We start from the raw sequence: 22,815 nt of genomic DNA on the forward strand, positions 1-22,815 counted from the left end.
GCTGATTAAGCCGTTCATTCTCTGCTGCTTAGTATTCGATTACAAGTGACACCATTTAATTAGACAGTGCACTGACCAAATCAAATAGAAACATTTCAGCAATTCAATCAATTGAAAAGGGAATAAAATGCACTTAACTTTTCTGCAGAGTTCATTTAGGAAAATAAATGTTTACTCAAAGTAGCATTCCAAAGTTTTGTCCAAGGTTCCCCAAATGTTAGCCAGTTTTCATACACCTATTAAACACTTGTGGGATATATTACATAGAAAAATGTCAGTACTAGAATTGCCTGAATTTGTAATTGGGGCAGACTAAGCCTTGAAGGACAGTTACTGCTGTCATTTCCAAGAAATTTAAATAACGTCTTTTCTTCTTTTATGACCACATTCTTTATCTGACCCTGAAGACAGTTAATCCAGCTTGCAACACTCGAGACTGTCATGAGTTCAATTAATTCTGGCTCTAAAAGTGACAGTCATTGCCCTTAAATTTTAGGCTCCATCACCAACTGAAAGACTTCCTGGTGATACTTGACAAACTGGTGGCATGATTAAGAGAACTCTGCTTATGATCATACTGCACTGTTCCAATTGGAGACTCTGCATATGTCACCTTGCTCAAGGGATGATCCATATTGGTGAAGAAAAACAATTCCCAAAGTTGTAGTCCCCTCTTTATCGATATTTGATGAAGAGTTTGTAGTTGATGTGCCAGGGGGACTGGGACCTTGATACACCTCTCCTCTGAGAGACACTTTGTTCTGTATGGTCTTTACCTACACCCCCAGAAACTTTATGTATTGTGATGGGATGAGATTATTCTTTTGGCCTTTTCAATCTAGTAATGTTCTTGTAGAAAGGCTATTATCACTTGAGCTGTTCTGCAGTTGACAATGTGCTTCTAACTCCCCACAACAAGAATTTTGTAAGGATAGGGCCATTTTGTGACTCCTTGCTTTCTTAATTTGGCCATCAGAGTAACTAACACCTTGATAAAAGTTCTCAGAAAGTAGGGCATGCAGGTAAACTGAAAGTGCAGGCCTAAGATCCAAAACCGCAAGAATCTGTTGCAATGAGCTGCAACAGGAATTTGAAAATAAGCATTGTGAAGGTCTATGGATGTGAGACTTCATGTAAAAGTGTCCGATATGGATAAACTTTTTGAGCAGCAAGAACTTTGTGAAATTCTCCTAATGCCTTTCTAACAAGAAAGAATCTGGAATAGCAACCTGTGCCTTCTTGATTTGCAGCAACAAAAGAAACTGCATCAACCTTTCTTTTTTAACAAATGACATTTTTATTGAAATTTTGGTAAGGAAAACAAAATAAGATACATACATAATAATAGGGAAAATAAGATGAGGAGGACTACGTTGGTTCACTTTAAACAAGTACATTAGACTCAAGCAAGAATTATACATCAGAAGCCAGTAGTGCTGCCCTGTCTTTACGAAAAGGAGGGGGACTGTGACGGGGTTAGGTGCTCAGAGTAATAGGTATTCCAATCAAACCATTTAACCAGGGGGGAAGAAGCTGACAAGAAGTATAGAAGACCAAGAGTCTCCATAATATAACTCTTCTGGGTTTTGGCTATATCCATTGCAAGATGCAGGGGTGGGGAGAATTCCAGGATTGTGCCATGGCTGCTCTCGTAGCAATAAGAATGTGACCAGTCACTTATCTCTTATGGGTTTGGAGAAAAGGGTTTAAGTGCAGCAAAACAATTTCTGGAGATGGGCTAATGTTACTGAACTCACTGCATTAATCAGCTTTGGGCAAGACCAAAAGATGTGTATCAAACTTCCCACCTCACCACAATTTCTCCAACAAAACTTTCACTCCTGAGAAACTACATAGGCATAAACCTAATGTATCCATTACATAAGGAGCATTTCGAAATGATTAATGCATTTTGACATCTTATACACATTTAGAAAAATACTTTCCCAAACCTCATCAGAAATAAATACTTGTAGGTCTATCTGCCATTGAGATTGAACCAGCAATTTGCTGGTCTCACTGGATTAGAGGAGGAGTAGGTACCAGTAAGAGATCCCACTAAGTTGATTGGATGAGGCTAGCCTCATAGTTATGTAGGGGGGCGGAGGGGCAGGAGCAGCGGGGTGTCTTATTTGGGACTGAAACCAGTGCCAGACCTGTAAGTACTTATAAAGATCTAACAAATAAACACCTAAAGCAGCGCTGGAAACAATTTAGCTATAAAATATACACGAGTTCATGAATATATTACCAAATATTTTATTTTGAACATAAACAATAAAATAAGCAATTGTATGAATAAATAATTTGCAATTAAACTCATAACATACATAAAAACACATAGAATTCAAAAATCCTATAAAAAGGTATGGATGAAACCACCTGCAATCCATATATCGTAGTATATGGCCATACAAACGAAAAAACAAATATGTAAATAGTGGTATATAAAGTGATCCTAAGTATATGATTTATACAGATCACTAATAAAAATAAAAAGTAGAATTGAACCAGTGTAAAGCTAACAGATGAATCCCGGTAGGTAATAAAATCTCATAAGGATCTCCTTAAGAATTAGTTCCACAGATATTAAAAGGACATCAATCATCTGGTATAGCTTCCATCCAAATAAATATACTAATTTAGCAAATGAAATCAGATGCAAAATGTCGGCTAAAAGTAAAACAGAAAAAAAAACAAAAACCGGCACTTCTTCAAATGGTACCAGATGTAGAAATTCAGATAAATCGTCTATGCGACACAAATAGTCAAATGTAGATAATATCAAGAATCCATCTGAAACACAGCTGAAAAAGCTGCGGCTTATACTATAATGATCTCACCAGTGGTTGTAACAATGCCGATATGTAGCTGCTGGTATGGTGTCAGTAAAGCCTTGCGATGTCAGAGCCGACAAAACTGTATCATAGACGCTCCAAGTACACAGATATGCAGCAATGTATATACAAATTCCAGTATGTATCCACTGATATCGTATTAAGGGAGCTATCCCAATGTCAAAAGCTGTATATATATGACAGCCACTCCTTCAACTTCACGTAACGGCCGGCTCACTGGATCACAGTAGTGCTCCTAAATCACAAAGCACCTAACCTGACACGTTTCATCGTCATAGACGATTTCTTCAGAGGCAATGTGTGAAACTTCTAAAGATCTCTTGGGGGGATCTTAAAGTGGTTACACAGATATGCAAAGGAACAAAGGGGTGTGTTCTCCATGAAGAGGCGTAAGTTAACAATACCCAACTCATGTCATGATTCCTAACTCAGGTTGGAAATTAATTTTGATAAGCCCGTCAATGACAGATTAGAAGAGGGGAGAACAAACTCAGGTGCATCAGCCTTTTTTAAGGTTTGCAGACCATTGTCTCAGATATATTGTCTTCCTAGCTTATAACTTCCCACATCTTTGAAGTTGATGAGCTGAGAAGGAATAGAGGTACACAGACCTACCTTGTGGCAAGAGGTTATATTTATCCCCAGAAGGCTTCTGTATCCTGGTGTTCAATTAGTCTCCTTCAAAATGGGAGATTGTTTAGACAATTTTTCTCCTAGCCAGCGCTGCTAAAGCCACTGTCCTTAATGAAAAAGCAATAGTGTCCAAAGATACCTCACATAAAACTTTTATGCCCCTCTGCATAACCACAATGCTTTTTAGAATGTATTGTCTGCTCACTTTTTATTGAGCCAGTGATCATCGCTACAACTGGCTTCACAGTTACTTCAGATTAAATATGAAGCTTCTTAAAGCAACTCTCCATCTTACTATCCATGGGATCCCTCAGGAGGGAGAGTAGTTCAGGAAAACATACAAGCTACAGGTATATCTACTTTTTATGCTCAAATCTCTTCAAGTTAGACTAATGCTTTTCCAGCTGTGTACATTACTTTCAAAATAAGTTATTTCAACACTACATGTACAAAGAAAACTACACTCTTTCTACTGCAACATTCAAAAAGGGATTTATGAACCTTGTGCCAGTTAGATCCTTATTTATATCCTATACTCCTAGATTTGTATATGGGCTTCAGCAACATCTCCTTATTGTCTAAATTAAATATCCTATGGGTTTCTTTAAACTCTCCAGACTCATTAACCCTTCAAGTTGGATAGCGAGAGGAACAATAAGAGTTTGGTCACAAGATCCATTCTTAACCAAAAAAAACTATAAATTGTACTCTACCACAAGCATCTAATGAATGTAAATAAATTGCATAAAAACTGGGGTGCAAGGCTGTAATATCTCCCAACTTGTGGCGCCGCCATAAGTAGGTAGATTGGTCACGCTTTTGTGACCTTGAAGATCCTTTCAGGACACTGTCTAAAGATGTGGGTGGTGGCTTTACTAATCTAAAAGGAAAAGAAAATGAATTCCTTACTTTTCACAGAGTGGAAGTTGACTGAACTATGTATATTATATTTATGCTTCATATCTGAAAGTTAAATATGTGTTTAGTGGTTCTTTAGAAATATAGGTTATATCTTTTGTGTTTCAGCTACATAGAATGGCACTTAGCACTGGTACAAACATAAAAGTAGACGTGACAAGAGCACTGAATACATAAATATATAGTTATGTTAACATACGAATTTCAACAGATCTTTTTCAAAATTGTTTTATTACAACCATAAACATTACAATATTATTTTGTGTGAAGCACTAATATTTTTATTTGGCCTCAAAATTGTAAAACTTTTTTTTTTTTTTTTAGGCTCCAGTGTTAATGTGCCTCTAGTTTAAAACGTTGGTAAAAAGTACCAAGCAACTGTAAAACTGTTAAATGTGGCATTCTACTCAATTTATCATTAACATGTCACATCAGCTGCACATAGCTGGAATTCCACAAAATATTTGCAGTTCCAGGTTGGGGTTCTACCAAAATGTAATGGCCGTAAACTTTATCTTTTTTTTTTACTTTACAACCCAAGCTTTGTCAGCAAGATCTGATAATCTTTCCCCTAGAATAATTGGCAAGAAAAACACACACCACTATGTTATTGCTATAGCTGATTACTTTATTTTTCTTTACGTTTTCTCTTCATAAAAGGCAAGGTCAATAACATGCTTATTTCTTTTTCACCAATGCTAGAGGACTGACAGAAGATCAGACATAGTGGGCAAATCTAATCAGAAACAGATTCCCAACTTGATGAACAGTTTCCATCTGGCACTTAAAGGGCCACTATATCCCCAAACGGACACGGTTTGGTTTACACATTCTGCAGGAGCTCTGCTTAACTTTTTACTGCAGTCCTTATTGGAAAGACAGCTGAAACACCTCCCACTTCTTTAGGACAATATCCTGATGAGATCTCATACAGGTGTTAGAATGCAGTCATTTGAGTTACTGTAACATCATTGGTCCTGTTTCTGTGTATGAATCCACCAATCCACACACCACACTTCTTCACACTTCTTGGCAAAGCAACTATGCCAAGCTAATAGTCAAGCTCCAGCTTGGTTTGAAAAGCAGCTCCCTCAAAAGAAAGCAACCTGCAGCTGCGGAGGGAAAGTGCATGGCAGACTTGGGCAGTGGAGCAGCTGCAAAAGGGTTACCTGGTGTTTGACTAACACCCCCACAAGGAATTTGAAGCCCCAGAAGGCTGTGCATGTCCACATATTTCCCAAATTATAAGATTTTTTTTAGATTACATTTTACTAACAAAGACGAAAAACTCATCAATATAAGAACATAAATGATCTGGCTTAACGATAAGGCTTCTATAAGGCCACGTATACACCAAGATGCATCTGTGCATGTATTTTTTTTATATTATGTTATATTAATGCTACTTAGTCTGTTTCAGTGTGTCTGATATGATTATATATATCTCAATGGCAACACATTTCATATATGCCTTCAGATGTACAAGAAAACAACCTCCTGTTCTGCCAAAGACGTATGTTTTCAAAAAATGTACAGGAAAAATAAGGCTCACTGAGAGCACTAGAAACATAACTAAACAGAGGTAGCAATTTATGTATGTGTTTAATAAATGTTTTAACAGGTGAGAAACACAATGCAAAAGCCAGTGTGTACACAGGACAAGTATGATTGTTAAATTATCTTCTCTGTCCTTTTCACAAACTGAAGGCAGTTATTTGTCCAACAATAGTGATATCCCCCAAATTTTTGGAGATAGATTGTAATGGAGTGGTTAAAATGATAAAGTCCCCAACAAAAGTACATCCTTCAAGCTCAAGTCCCATTCTCTTAAAGCTACAGAATAGTAAATGCTGTACAAGATAGAATCACATTCTACAATAAATACCTTTCAGATCCTTTAAAGTTGATTAATCTGAATTAAAAAACGACCTAGTTATTATATATTTTTCAAAATGCATTGTGGTTACTGAAGTTCACACGTTTTATTTTTGAATTTTCTTATCTTCATTATGGAAAAGGTAACAGTTTCAGCAGATGCTCAGAATACCTCCCCAATGGGTCGTGATTCAGCACTTCACAGTGTGCTCATATATTAGACATGTTTAGTACTAAAATATGTTCTTTTGAGAAGTGACACATCACGAACCTAGCTGAATGTGTATAGAGCTGCCAAAACTATAGTAGAGCAGAGAAGCTTTTCAAGAAAGAACATTAAGAAGTTTGAGAACAAATTTTAAATTGATAGAGCCAACATTGATAGGGCTTTTGATTACTCTACTATCTAGTTATACATTAGAACATTGTGGAGTGAATAAGAAATATGTAATGAGGCTGACCACTTGTAGTCAGGAGTACAGGGCTGGCATTAACAAAATGTACCTTCATGGTGAGTCTTAACACAAAGTGTTGAATTGATCTCAGGTAAATAACCGATAATGATGTATAATGTGTGTGTCCCTCGAGCTAGGAAAATGGAGAGAAGAGCAAGAAGGATATAGATGGTTTCTGAGAATAGTAGTTTAAATGAACTATAGCTTTACCCTGTAAGAAAAGCTTGCCTAATGTGGCAATTTTATGAATAAAAGGTTTTAAACATGTGGACCAGTAACTTACCCGGGCAATTTTCTCCTCTTGCCTTAGCATTGGGCCAGCCTCCTTGTTTCATTCTACATTCTCTGGCTCACCTTGCTAGGCAACTACTTCTTTTTCTTGGACACAAGGTCTGAGAGGTTTATTCTCTTTAGTTGGATAGACCATGTGTGAAGGGTCAACTGTCTGTCTCAAATTATTAAGACAGGTGCAAACAAATTATCTTTGTGATCATTAGCTTTTTTAGGGGTACATAACATTGTAGTACTCAGAATAAGTTTAGTCATTTAATTTTGGCATGTCAAACAACAAATAGCATTTAGATGTCACTATAGATCTGGAAAGCTGAAGGGTTGGGAATATTCTTTCCAAAACTTATATCCTTATGATGATTGTTGTTTTATTCTTGTGAACCTATTATAAACTGCAGAAAAACAACCAATGGGTGCTAGCGGGAAAATATTCTAGGGTGCTTCATCAACCGCAGCTAAAACAATCAACAAATACTGGATTGCTAATAATTCAAACTCAAAAGAAAAACAGAAAAGTGCTGGTTGAAATGAAATGTAAATTAAATATAGCTTAAACCATTTACATTTATTTATATAAAACATTTAAAATTATTTGGAAAAATCAAATAATAATAGCCATACAATAAATTAATCACAATATTTATATACGTGAAAAAAAATAAACCAATACTAAAAAGCTAAAATGCTATGATTCCCAGATGGCAATTATCTAATGTCATTGGGTCATTCTTGTAAATAACAAATAAGTGAACCCCCAAATGTCCAGAATCCTTTTGATGATTGATGGTATTCGATCAATAGATATCCAGACTGAAAATATGATATTCATCTATATAACAGAACGCTTTATCCAGGAGTAATTCCATACAAGAGTTAAGTCCAAAGGCATGCTAAGGCTGATATAACAGTCACTTAGTTCAAAGGTTAAACCGCAAACCTCAATAGGACCTTAGATTTGGATGAATATAGTATTATATAGAGCACTTTTGTTCCAAGTATAAGATGCCAAACAATCAAAATCCAGCCATCTGTATTAGGGAATGATCCCATTAATATTTTAAAGTACGCAAATAGTCCATTAGGCAACGAGTATGAAGCCAAAAAAAGATCACTGTCCACAATGTATTGTTTTCTGTACCATGTAACGAATAATGAACTCTTTTCTGTGAGGCTGGAAAAGATCCAGTTTCATGAATACCACAATAACGCTGACACTGGAAAATGAGTAAATAGATATACTTTCCAAACAAATGGACTGACGCATTTCTCCGCCTCTATTGGGCCGGTTTCATCAGAAGTAATATTCTGGATATTTGAAAGTCCAATTATTTGTTATTTACAAGAATGACCCAATGATCTACTATATAAATGCCTAGTGGCGTGTGTGGGGGAAAAAAACAAGCTGCAGCGCCACCTGCTGGGCAGAGTTATACGCTGACCTATATATTTTTTGAAGGAGAAGTGACAGTTGGGAGTGGTTGGTGGTTGCCGGGGGTGACAGTGGGGAGTTTTTAACACCTTAAGTAGCTTGATGAAGGATGAAGTGATGGAGAAAAATGATGAGGTGGTGACATGTGGACAAAACCACGTTAAAAAAAGGCGCTTACGTCGGGAAGTAACGCTCTTCCCCTGAGGAGGCCTGGGCTAGGCCCAAATGCATGACAAGAACCTTTTTAACACCTTAAGTAGCTTGATTTGACTAGAATGCATGAGTATCATGCACGGGTTAACTTGTATTAGATAATTACCATCTGGGAATAGCATTTTAGCTTTGTAGTATTGTTTTGTTTTTTTTTCACTTGCCAATATTGTGATTATTTATTGTATGGCTATTTTATTTTTTCAAATAATTTTAAATGTTTTATATAAATAAATGTAATAGGTTTAAGCTATATTTAATTTAATTTCAACCAGCTCTTTTCTGTTTCTATTATAAACTGAACCCTTTTTCGAGCACAACATGAATTATCAAATGCTGTTCATTGGCTCCATTGCCTGCACCTTGGGGCAATTTGTTCATTAAATCAGCCTTACTACAGACTGAAGGTAACTTACCAAAAACACTGCTAATTCCATTTTATATGGAGGTATTTTTAACTGCCAATTTACCAATGAATATGTATGGCAACTTAAGTAATAAAACATATCCAGTAGATCATAGCAAAGTCCTGGAGAACACTAGTTCAAAATAAACTTTAAAAATAAGTATTTTTAAAATGCCTGCTAAGCATCTTGTTTGACCAAGTTTTCTCCTTCACTGTGGTTGTGTACAAAGGCAGAACTGGGATGATGAACTGTGAAGAAACACTAAGTTGTGTTTATAAGAAGGGAAAAAAACTGGTGGGCAAAATAGCTGAAAACATCAATTTGTAGAGCTAAATATGGCAAAATCCACAGGCAGGCAAGGAACCCAGCCAAAGAGACACCAAAATCATCCAGTTGTTTATTTTTTGCTTATATTTTGCATTTGACAAACACATACTTGTGCAAAGTGCCAGATCTGAGGCTCTCTTACTGCCAAATGGAGGAGAGGCCAGAAAAAAACGCCAAATTTTATTTCATAACTCAGCTTACAATATAGCCTTATTTTTCAGAGTGTTCCTGTGCTAAACGGTAAGATATACTGGTATGTATGAAAAAAAGAAAACAGGCATTTTATTAGGGCATTTTCAGTTACCCAAAGTTGACAGAAAAAGGTTTGAGTAAATGTAGTGAAACTGCAAAATGCAGTAGTAAACATATTTCAGTATCAAGTACCATTATGTAACATTATCACTATTCATGACTGCACGATTAAGCAATAGCAATACCAGACAAAAGCAGTTCACATAGTAGGCTTTTTCCACAACTTAAGTAAAAAGAAAATCAGAATATTTCTCCATGCGAGCCAGTTCACACAAAATGCAGCAGGGTGAAACATGCCTATTGCATGCTGTGGGGCCCATATGATTAGATATGGTCATCAGGGGAGCCACCCATTCAAAGTATTTTTAAACGACAAAGTTATAAAGATTTACTGTTGACTATTGTGAGGAATGCCTAGCACGCATAATAAAGGCTACTTTACTGGAAAACTACTACTCCAGTCCACAATGCATATTGTATATAATTAGGGCACAGTAACTAAGCAGTGTGCACCATATTAGGTTAAAGATAGTTTATAAATATGTTCATCATAAGAGGTACAATGATCAGTGTTCCATTGATTCAGTTGTGCCCAGCTGGCAAAATTATTTAGATTGCACCAGGTGTGTTTTAAAGTATACATTTAAGTGGGTATTATTGGGAAGATAGAAAAATGCCATGAGAGCCATGTAGACATGACCAGCTGGGAAGCTAGCAGGTCCACTGTTCTATCAGGCAATTAAGGGAAGCAAAAACTGTTGATTTGGCTGTTAAGCTCTTTGGCACTGCAGAGTTGACTTAAAAATCACCTGTTCTACTTAAAATTAAATTGCATCTGCCTCTAAGGTCAGCTGAAAGATTAAAATATACCCACATATCCTCACAGGCATCATCAAATATGTATCCTAAAATCAGAGCTGTAACTAGGCATGTGTGGGCGGTGCCGTCGCCCAGGGCGTAAGTCCAATGGGGGCAGCGGCCGTCTGCTGCTTGCCTCTCTGCTCTGGCTCTGTGACAGCAGGCTGCAGAATGCCAGCGAGCCCATGCTCTATTAAGGCTGGGCATAGGAGACTCAGTATGTGAGGCTCGCTCACTCTCCTCCTCTGGGAGGGTCTCTCTCCCCTCAATCACACCCCCATCTGCATGTGTGCGACAGGCAGTGCTGGCATACCTCCCATTTCATGGACTTCGGAGGGGCGGAGCTTCACCCTCCAACAAATTCCCATGAGTATGACAACTTTTGTCTCCTCTCCTTTCCTTCTCTGTCCCCTCCGTGTGTCAGCCTCTGCTCCCATCCCACTGCGTTTGTATTTTAGCCTCTGCTCCCATCCCACTGTGTTTGTATTTTAGCCCCTCCCTCTGTGTATGTGTATCAGCCTCCGCCACCCTCCCTCTGCGTGTGTCAGCCTCCGCCACCCTCCCTCTGCGTGTCAGCCTCCGCCACCCTCCCTCTGCGCGCATGTGTGTGTCAGCCTCCGCCACTCTCCCTCTGCGCGTGTGTGTGTCAGCCTCCGCCACCCTCCCTCTGCGCGTGTGTGTGTGTCAGCCTCCGCCACCCTCCCTCTGCGCGTGTGTGTCAGCCTCCGCCACCCTCCCTCTGCGCGTGTGTGTCAGCCTCCGCCACCCTCCCTCTGCACGTGTGTGTGTGTGTGTGTGTGTGTGTGTGTGTGTGTGTGTCAGCCTCCGTCACTCTTCCTCCTTCCCTCCAGTGTCAGTCCATGTCCTAATACGTCTCCTTTTGAAGAATGTTTCCCTCCTGTACCTTGTTAAAACCCTTCATATATATGAAAGTTTATATCATGTACCAACTTTCTCTTCTCTGCTCCAAACTATACATATTAAGATCTTTTAGTCTTTTCGGGTAAGTTTTGTGCTGTAGGCCATGCACCATTTTAGTTGCCCTTCTTTGTAGTCTCTAATGTATTTATATCCTTCTTGAGATATGGCCTCCAGAACTGAACACAGTATTCTAGATGAGGCCGTACCAATGACCTATACAGTGGCATTATTACTTCTTTCTTTCTGCTAATGACTCCTATCCATATGCAACCTAGCACCTCTCCAACTTATATATTCCTTATATTCTTTTTAAACATTGAATTCTATAACCAGTGTGTGCACTCAAAGGGTGGTTGACAAAATGAACACCTTACTTCTTTTAATCTCAATTTCCTGTAAAGCCCTGGGCCTCCTCCTCCTCCACATTAATTGTAACAGCTCAGAGTCAGTGAGCGGAAGACAAGCTTACAGATTCTGCTATTGTAAAGCACAAATCAATCTCATTTTGCAGTTGAAAGCTGGAGTAGACAGTATGGAGACATCGCTCATGATGTCATCAAACTGAACAGGGGGATGGGAGAGGGGGCTAGTGCTGGGGAACACCTCTATGAATAAGGGGAGAGCTCCTACCTTTATCTATGCATCTGTTCAGACCAAGCAAGGACTGAAATAAGGAGTTCATGACCCTATTCAGATGAAAAATTGAAGTGGCGATTGCCATGTGAAATGTAGTACTGTTAAGGTTTGCCTTTTTAATGATCTCTTCTGAAAGACCAGTAATAAGTGTCCATAATCCTGAGTCAAAATTCATGGGGTCTGATAAGATATTTCATATTCCTATTTTTGGTAGTTTGGTTAAATAATGAGCAACCTAGTCCAAGTCAATATTAACAGTTTCCCAGGTCTAGCAGTCAAAAAGTTTTATGTTACATAGCATATATTGATGTATATAAAGGGTTTATATATCATAATTCACTTACAAATGCATCCTTACTGAATACAAGAGAAGTCAAACAGTTAACCCATACTTGCTTACATTTAGCCACTTAAGTCCGGGAGATCCGGACAGGGGGCGTGACTAGAGGGCGAGGGCGGTCAATCTTGTCATTTTGGCCCTGCCCCTGCTTCGGATTTTTTTTTTTTATGCGGGGGCAGGGCCAAAGACTTGCCAGCTCTCCAGGGAGTCCGGGAGACCGACCCAGATTTCGGGAATCTCCGGTCCGGGAGAGTTGGCAAGTATGAGTTACTACCATACACTTCTGGTACTATCCTTTTAAATTAAGCAAATGTGCTCATCTAGCTACAAGTTTTATATATGCAGCCCATCTCCCTCACTTAAACAATTCAGAGATGAATATTTCAAACAACTAACAGCCCTAGCATACACCTGATCTGAACCCTGCTGATAGGCAAAGTGTGTAAACAGATAGATAGTGATACACTCCCTCAATCACATTTAAAGTAATCAAAAACTATGCCTTAACCTTCATTAGAAATGCAGGGCACATGAAGCTAAGAAAGTTAGCAAATTTTTTGTTTAATAATAATTAAAAGTAAATAAAATGTTAATTTTTAAAGAAAAAAAAAAGAAAAAAAAGGCCAAAAAACCTTTTTGCACTTTTTACCCAGAATCAAAACACATTTTCCACGATGATTATATGTAATCCTATAGGAACAAGGAAATATCATTTAACATTTATATGTTTTGCTTTGTTTTTAGAATTATGTTTAATTTATACATTAGGGAGCAGAATACCAGTTTCCACCTCCCATATTCATAACAACTATCAGCATTCCTTGAAAGCATTTCTTTGTAGGGGTGATCGGGTTGGGATTTTTGAAATCCGAACACCCCCGAACAGTGCCGATCCGAGCCTGGATCCGAGCACTGTTCGGGGATTCCCGCCCGACGCAAAACTCAGAACGAGGCAAAAAATCATCATCCCGCCGTCGGATCACGCGAGATCCGGATTTATATTATTCCCCGCTTCCCGCCGCCATCTTCACTCGGGCATTGGAGAGGGAAGAGGGAGAGTGTGTGGTGGTGTCCTCTGTCCTGCTCAGTCCAGTGGTGCTGTCCTGTGCTCTGTTCTGCTCAGTCCAGTGGTGCTGTCCTGTGCTCTGTTCTGCTCAGTCCAGTGGTGCTGTCCTGAGTCCAGCTCAGTGGTACAGCCATATAAATCCAATGGTGCTGTCCTGTGCTGCAAAAGTCCAGTCCAGTGGTACTGCCGTATAAGTCCAGTGGTACTGCCGTATAAGTCCAGTGGTACTCTCCTGTGCCGCATATAATTTTTAAAGGCTTTGCCGGGTGTGTGTGGTTTAGGGGTATGCTCTCTTGTGCGGCATATAAAGGAGAACAAAAATTTGGAGGATAAAGTAGGGAAAGATCAAGAACCACTTCCTCCTAATGCTGAAGCTGCTGCCACTAGTCATGACATACACGATGAAATGCCATCAACGTCGTCTGCCAAGGCCGATGCCCAATGTCATAGTAGAGGGCATGTAAAATCCAAAATTCACTAAAATGATCCAAAAAAAGAAATTAAAATCATCTGAGGAGAAACGTAAACTTGCCAATATGCCATTTACGACATGGCCCTTGCCCGTGTTCATGACTAGTGGTTCAGCTTCACACAACGATCTAAGCCCTCCTCCTCCCCCCCCCCTCTAGAAAATTTAAGAGAGTTAGGCGGTCATCAAAAACACAGCAAACAACTCTGCCTTCGAAAGACATAGCATCACAAATCCCCAAGGAGAGTCCAAGGGTGTTGGTGGTTGCGATGCCTGACCTTCACATCACTGTACGGGAAGAGGTGGCTCCTTCCACCATTTGCAGCACGTCCCCTGCATATGCTGCAAGGATAACCCACAGTGCAGTTCCAGATTTTGATAATGAAGGTGTCAATGTTGTACACCAGGAGGACTATATTGATGTAGCTGGCGCTGAGGAGGAAGTTGACGAGGAGGATGCTGATGTGGTTTGCTTAAATGAGGCCCCAGGGGGGGAAACAGTTGTTGTCCATGGGATGAAAAAGCCCATCGTCATGCCTGGCCAGAAGACCAATAAATCCACCTCTTCGGTCTGGAATTATTTCTATCCCAATCCGGACAATGTATTGCCATATGTAGCTTATGTAAAGCTACAGAAAGCAGGGGTAAGGATCTTGGCCACCTAGGGACATCCTCCCTTCTACGTCACCTGAAGACCCTTCATAATTCAGTGTTTAGTTCAGGAACTGTGGCTAGGACCGTCAGCAGTCCAGGGACACCTAAATCCCTTGGTCCTGTTGTATGCACACCAGCAACACCCTCCTCGTCAAATTCCTCCTCGATCCGGATCGGAGGTAGTCCTGCAGGCCATGTCACCGGCATGACTGAGTCCTCTTCAATCCGGGATTCTTCCGGAGGATCCTGCAGCGCTACGCCTACTCCTGCCGCTGCGAGTCGGTCATCTTCCCAGAGGGGGAAGTCGTAAGACCGCTACGACTTTCACTAAGCAATTGACCGTAGAACAGTCGTTTGCCATGAGGACGAAGTACGACAGCAGTCATCCTATGGCAAAGCGGATAACTGCAGCCTTGACAGCTATATTGGTGTTAGATGTGCGTCCGTTGTCCGCCATCAATGGAGTGGGATTTAGACGGTTGATGGAGGTAGTGTGTCCCCGGTACCAAATCCCGTCGAGATTCCACTTCACTAGGCAGACGATACCCAGGATCTACAGAGAAGTACGAAAAAGTGTCCTCAGTGCTCTGAAAAATGCGGTTGTACCCACTGTCCACTTAACCACAGACATGTGGACAAGTGGTTCAGGGCAAACTAAGGACTATATGACTGTGACAGCCCACACTGGGTAGATGCATCGCCTTCCGCAGCAACAGCAGCATCAGTAGCAGCATCTCCGAAACGCCTGCTCGTTCCAAGGCAGGCAACGTTGTGTATCACCGGTTTCAGTAAGAGGCACAACGCCGACAACCTCTGAGGGAAATCATCTCGCAGTGGCTTACCCCACTTACACTCTCCTGGGGATTTGTGGTGTCGGACAACGCCAGTAACATTGTGCGGGCATTACATATGGGCAATTTCCAGCACGTGCCATGTTTTGCCCACACAATAAATTTGGTGGTGCGGCATTACCTGAAAAGTGACAGGGTTGTGCAGGATATGCTTGCGGTTGCCCGCAAAATTGCGGGACACTTTCACCAAACTGCCACTGTCTACCGAAGACTGGAGCACCATCAAAAACGCCTGAACCTGCCCTGCCATCACCTCAAACAAGAGGTTGTGACGCGCTGGAACTCCACCCTCTATATGTTGCAGAGGATGGAGGAGCAGCAAAAGGCCATTCAAGCCTACACAGCCACCTACGACATAGGCAAAGGAGTGTGGATGCGCCTGAGTCAAGCGCAGTGGAAACCGATTTCCGTGTTGAGCAAGGTTCTCCAGCCGTTTGAACTTGCCACACGAGAAGTCAGTTCCGACACTGCCAGCTTGAGTCAGGTGATTCCCCTGATCAGGCTGTTGCAGAAGCAGCTGGAGAAAGTGAGGGAGGAGCTGGTAAAGCATTGCGATTCCACAAAGCATGTAGCTCTTGTGGATCAAGTCCTTCGTACGCTTTGCCAGGATCCGAGGGTGGTCACTATTTTAAAGTCAGAGGAATACATTCTGGCCACCGTGCTCGATCCTCGGTTTAAAGCGTATGTTGTGTCTCTGTTTCTGGCGGACACAAGTCTACAGCGGTGCAAAGACCTTCTGGTCAGGAGATTGTCCTCTGAAGAGGACCGTGACATGGCAACAGCTCCTCCTTCATTTTCTTTACACCTGTGGCTGCGAGGAAACAGCTGAGATTTCCTAAACGACCCGCTGGCGGGGATGCAGAGCAGGCAGGAGAGAATTTGAACATCTGTCCGGACTGAAGGACCTGCCAACGATTGCTGATATGTCTACTGTCGCTGCATTGGATGCTGTCACCATTGAAAAAATGGTGGAGGATTACTTTGGTGACAGCATCCAAGTAGACATGTCAGACAGTCCTTACTTGTACTGGCAGGAAATAAAGGCAGTTTGGAAGCCCCTGTACAAACTGCCTCTATTTTACCTGAGTTGTCCCCCCTCCAGTGTGTACTCGGAAAGAGTTTTTAGTGCAGCGGGGAACCTGGTCAGTGAGCGGCGAAGGCGGTTGCTTTCGCAAAATGTGGAGAAGATGATGTTCATCAAAAATTTTAATGAATTATCAATTCTTCAATGAAGACCAGCAATGGCCTCCAGAGACTACAGAGGGACCTGTGATTGTGGAGTCCAGCGGGGATGAATTGATAATGTGTGCTGATGAGGAAGTACACACTGAAGGGGGCGAGGAATCAGAGGATGAGGATGACATCTTGCCTCAGTAGAGCCAGTTTACTTTGTACAGGGAGAGATGAATTGCTTTTTTTGTGTGGGGGTCCAGACAAACCAATCATTTCAGCCACAGTTTTGTAGGCCCTGTCGCTGAAATGATTGGTTTGTTAAAGTGCACATGTCCTATTTCCCCAACATAAGGGTGGGTGGGAGGGCCCAAGGACAATTCCATCTTGCAACTATTTTTTTTGGCATTATGTGCTCTTTGGGGCCTAGTTTTTCAAACTGCCATCCTGTCTGCCACTGCTGTGCCACTCCTAGATGGGCCACGTGTTTGTGCCCCCACTTGTGTCGCTTAGCTTAGTCATCCAGCTACCTCGGTGCAACCTTTTGGCCTAAAAACAATATTGTGAGGTGTGAGGTGTTCAGAATAGACTGAAAATAAGTGGAAATTAATGTTATTGAGGTTAATAATAGCGTAGGAGTGAAAAAAAATAAATCTGGATTTTAGCAGTTTTTATGCTTTTTAAAAAAAAAAAATATCAGAACCCAAAACCCAAAACCTTGAGGGGGGTGTTTTGGCAAAACCCATTAGAACCCAAAACCTGAAGGTACTCAGAACCCAAAACGCGAAAGTGGCCGGTGCACATCCCTATTTCTTTGCATTTGCATTCTAGACTAAACTCCAATTGTCTGACAGAGTACAGTCATGGCCAAAGGTTTTGAGAATGACACAAATATTATTTTGCACAAAGTGTGCTGCCTCAGTTTTTATGATGGCAATTTCCATATACTCCAGAATGTCATGGAGTGATCAGATGAATTGCAATTAATTTCAAAGTCCCTCTTTGCCATGACAATGAACTTCCCAAAAAACATTTCAACTGCATTTCAGCCCTGCCACAAAAGGACCAGCTGACAACAGGTCAGTAACTCTCTCGTTAACACTGGTGAGAGTGTTGACGAGTGTTGTTGAGGCTGGAGATCACTCTGTCATGCTGATTGAGTTAGAACAACAGACTGGAAGCTTTAAAAAGAGGGTGGTGCTTGAAATAATTGTTCTTCCTCTGTTAACCATGGTTACCTGAAAGGAAACATGTGCAGTCATCATTGCCTTTCAAAAAAATGACTTCATGAGCAAGGATATTGCTGCTAGTAAGATTGTACCTAAATCAACCATTTATCGGATCATCAAGAACTTCAAGGCAAAAGGTTCAATATTTGTGAAAGCGGCTTCAGGGCGCCCAAGAACATCGAGCAAGCATCAGGACTGTCTCCTAAAGTTAATTCGGCTGCGGGATCGAGGCACCACCAGTGCAAAGTTTGCACAGGAATGGCAGCAGGCAGGTGTGATTGCATCTGCACGCACAGTGAGGCAAAGTCTTTTGGAGGATGGCCTGGTGTCAAGAAGGCCAGCAAAGAAGCCACTTCTCTCCAGGGAAAACATCAGGGATAGACTGATATTCTACAAAAGGTACAGGGATTGGACTGCTTAGGACTGGGGTAAAGTCATTTTCTCTGATGAATCCCTTTTCAGATTGTTTGGAGCATCTGGAAAAACACTTGACCGGAGAAGGAAAGGTAAGCGCTACCATCAGTTCTGTGTCATGCCAACAGTAAAGCATCCCGAGACCATTCATGTGTGGGGTTGCTTTTGAGTACGATAGCAACATCTGATAAAAAGGTCTATAAACACTGAAGCAGCAAACTATGCGAAAACCAATACTTGTCATTCTGAAAGCTTTTGGCCATGACTGTACAGGAACAGTGCAAACTGATGATCTTATCTGGTTCTGCATCTTAGATTTAGCACCAGATATACACACACTTTTAGAAGGTGAATAGGCTTAGTGTAAGTTTGCCTTATTGATTTACTTACACCTCACTCTTTTCTTTAACAACATTCAATTTATGTGTACTTTATTACTAGTAATGAGTTACAGGTAAAGCCAAGCTCCTTAATACCTCATTTGACCTAAAGTAGTAAAAATTGTGAATGACTGTTTGTCAAGACTTCCTGTTAGCAAAGTTACTCACCCAACAGCATACCTCCACTCTATTTGCCAGATGATGAAAATGCTGAAAAATGTGGTTTTTGAGATTCTGCTTACTTCACAAGCAGCAAAATGGTCTAGCTCATCCAATCAGCAGAATCTCAAAAATCAACACAAACCTTGTTTATTTTCAAGGTTCTCAGGTGCTATGACCTGGAACAAATTGAGTAGCAGTGCACAGTGAGTTAAAGGTGGTTTCTTTCAAGTGAGAATCAACAGTGGCAGTCAAAATTCCGATTGACAGAATGCCGGCACTTAACTTGCAGACATGAAAATAGCGGCAGGATAAAAGCAGACACTTACAATAAACAGGTTTACAATGTTGTCAGTGTGATTGGCGACATGGACAGTGTCGCAAATCAAAATGTAGACATTAAGAGAAAATTGCTTCTGGGTCCTACCCAGAATCAAAACACATAAGTGCACATTAAATATAGTCTGCAATTCATATCATTATATTCTGCAAAGCCCATCCAAAAGGAAAATATGAATTTGGAGAAGCACCAGAATTTGACTTTATGTGTTTAGCACTTTATCTGATGGCCAGATGCAGGGAAGGCTCTCTCAACCTGCAGTTAAAATTTAGATGTGACAACTACATCTTTTCAGAAAAACACTGCAATGGTCCAAAAAGAACAAAACTGTATGGAAAACTCTGATTATTACGGTATGGGGCATTTATGGACAAAATGGTAGCCCACACTGATCTGCTGCTCAAATTGGTAATATTAGATTTTTCGATGGCCGCACAAAATTACTACTAAATAACATGTTTCATTACAGGCCAGAAAACAAGAACACAAGCTGCTGCCTTACCTCTGAAGAGGAACTTTCTTCCCGATCCCTGTAACAGACGTCTATGTTCCGCTTGGTGAAACAATGCAAAGCCTGCGAGGGAAAAACTGTGTCCGTTACAAACTGTACACAGGCTTTAAACAGCTTAACCAATGTTACCATTTGCTCTAAATGAACTGTGGAGCTAATAAAACTGTAGTACAGAAGGGGACATTTCTGGGATGCATGTGCCCAATCTTTCCTGATATTAATGATGCCCTTCACTAGCTCACTATTTCATTCTGCCAATCTGTTACTTGCTATGTACATAATCTAGCAAGGAAATTACTTTGATTTGATTATTTATTAACATGGCGAAACTAATTATATATATATATATAATATATATATATATATATATATATATATATATATATATACACATATACACACACACACACACACACACACACACACACATATACATACACATTATATATACACTCACATGCATAAATACATATACACACACTGTAACCCAAAACAACTAACTAGATATTACTCAGGTCAGTACATAGTAAGGCTATTTGATGTATGTGCTAGCTATTTGTAGAAACCATTCAAGATTTATGGCTACAATAAATTTATTAGTCCTAATAGTTCCCAACTTTTTACATGCCGACCGCAAAACAAATTTATTAAGAAATCAAATGGCAATAAAATGTGTTACTTTGTAGCGCAACATTGGGATATTCTTGACTTATCGGTGAGTCGCATTTTATCAGGAGGTTCATCCCCTTCACTAGTACCATTTTGTGAACAGGTCAAAATTATGCCTCTGCAAGCCAGATTATTATGCAAGCTGAATCAGTAACCATAATAGCTTTAGAGAAATTATCAACATGTCTGTAATATATTATACTGTACATTGATCAAGAGAAACTGAAATATAGTGTTAGTGATCTTTAACACACATAAGTCCAATGACAACCTAATATGAACAAATGCTGTGCAGTAAAAAGCAACTAAATTTATACAAATGTAGAAATGATAATTCAAGGACCATGTACAGCCTATATAGCTATATTACTGTTGCCAAGTGATACAGTCTCTCAAACGTTGCATCAAAAATCTTTTCACTCACCAGAAAACAAATGAGCACTTTAAACTTCGCTGTATGCATAACAGCCCTGTGAACATTTTAAGTTAGAAGCCTGTGTTTATGCAAGGTAAAAATTGCAAATATTGCCTACATTTTTTTTTAGGGGTAGGGCCACAGTGTTGGATTTGGCTGTGATGGGACATGTCTCATTTTTCTTACATACATATCCAAATTATACATTTCACAGCATACCAACACTGTATATTATCTCTAACAATGGCCATCAAGTAAACACCACCTGGCAGTCTGACAGACTAATCTGGGATAACTTCCTACCAGAGTGCCTACTGCCAAATGTAAACTTAGGTGGATGAGGAATAATGGTCTAGGGCTGTTTTCACGGTTTGACGTATGGCCCATACTTCCAATGAACGGAAATCTTAATGTTACTGCATACAAATGACATTCTACAGAATTGTGAGCTTACAAATTGTGGCAACAGTTTAAAGGTGGTCCTTTCTGGTGACAATGCCCATGTACACAAAGCGATCTTGACTGCACATAGCCCTAATCTCAACCACATCGTACAAAGTTGGAAGGAACTGGAACATTGATTGGGAGCCAGGCCTTATCACCCAACTTCACCCACAAGAGCATTACTGAGGTTGGGTACTGAACTGATTCAAATTCCTGCAGAATTGTTCCAAAATCTAGTGGAAAACCTTCCCAGAAGAGTGGAGGCTGTTATAGCAGCAAGGGGGAGACCGACTCCATATTAATAACCTTTATTTTGGTATGAGATGATCAACAAGCACGTATGGTTGTGATATTGAGTTGCCCACACACTTTGGTCATGTAGTATACCTGCCGTGTCCTAAGCATTATACTCTGTTATTCTCTGTAGATATGAACTGCACACAATATATCATCATCATCATCACCATTTATTTATATAGCGCCACTGATTCCGCAGCGCTGTACAGAGAACTCATTCACTTCAGTCCCTGCCCCATTGGAGCTTACAGTCTAAATTCCCTAATATACACACACACACACAGAGACAGACAGACTAGGGACAATTTTGATAGCAGCCAATTAACCTACTAGTATGTTTTTGGAGTGTGGGAGGAAACTGGAGCACCCGGAGGAAACCCATGCAAACACAGGGAGAACATACAAACTCCTCACAGATAAGGCCATGGTCGGGAATTGAACTCATGACCCCAGCGCTGTGAGGCAGAAGTGCTAACCACTACGCCACCGTGCTGCCCAATATATGGCAACTGTGCCCAACACAAAATTTATGTTAATAAACATATCAGAAATTATGTTCTATTTCTGTAGCTTTGAGCATCTTTGTGATTTAGACACTCATAACATTAAGTAGGTACTATTAACTATATGACCAGATCAAAGAAAACTTTGCTATGGTACATCTTAGGTTTGGAGAGACCATATTTAAACGAATGAATGGAGTGGTATTTATAGACAACTGAATGACATTTAGACTATGCACTGCTGAATGTACTCTTGAATTTGAAATGTGGCATTTCATTAAATATTTTTTTTTTAAAGATTCTTGAAAGGAAAAAGATTAGTACATTTTATTTATAATTATTTACGGTATGAATAATTGATGCGATTGAGAACAATGATGTATTATGTTAGTATGAATACCTGCATATACTTATCTAACTTGGTGTTATGATTCAATTGTTCATGTTTTATAAATTACTGGGGATCAATGACTTATTTTATTTTTTTCAATTAGGTGATAAAAAAAGGCATATAAAAATTGTGATGTGATAATTCACAAATAAGGCAATATAAGTTGGTACACTGGATACTGTATTTATGCCAGCTTACTTTGCCTTAACAGGACAACACTCTGGTTTGGATGTCAGCATATTCAGGACAAAGTAGTCATGTGAGAATTTATCTGATCATCTCACAGTAATATAACACTGGTTCACTTGACTCCAGGATAGAAAGTACAGACATCACTCCATAACTTTCCATTGTATATGCAACAGTGATGTGATTTCAAGGGGAATGTTGTTCCATGATACATACTTATAAATGAAATGCACACAATCATTCAAGCCAAACCT

General features: G+C 40.1%; 1 protein-coding gene and 1 long non-coding RNA gene across 8 annotated transcripts in view; both read right to left on the reverse strand.

The window, feature by feature from the left end:
- The window catches only part of LOC142142770 (uncharacterized), a 508,920-nt gene that overhangs the window by 326,332 nt on the left and 159,773 nt on the right, over positions 1 to 22,815 (reverse strand). The window lies entirely within an intron of this gene.
- The window catches only part of LPP (LIM domain containing preferred translocation partner in lipoma), a 251,578-nt gene that overhangs the window by 156,226 nt on the left and 72,537 nt on the right, over positions 1 to 22,815 (reverse strand). For 3 of the 7 annotated variants that reach the window (XM_075202314.1, XM_075202310.1, XM_075202311.1), the window contains one exon: positions 19,645 to 19,716. The exons of the other annotated variants lie outside the window; for them this stretch is intronic. The gene's annotated coding sequence lies outside the window, so the exon portion shown is untranslated. The remainder of the gene's footprint in view (positions 1 to 19,644; positions 19,717 to 22,815) is intronic. 7 annotated transcript variants of the gene reach the window in all.

The sequence above is a fragment of the Mixophyes fleayi genome, chromosome 3, assembly GCF_038048845.1.
Source record: "Mixophyes fleayi isolate aMixFle1 chromosome 3, aMixFle1.hap1, whole genome shotgun sequence".
Classification (NCBI taxonomy): domain Eukaryota; kingdom Metazoa; phylum Chordata; class Amphibia; order Anura; family Limnodynastidae; genus Mixophyes; species Mixophyes fleayi.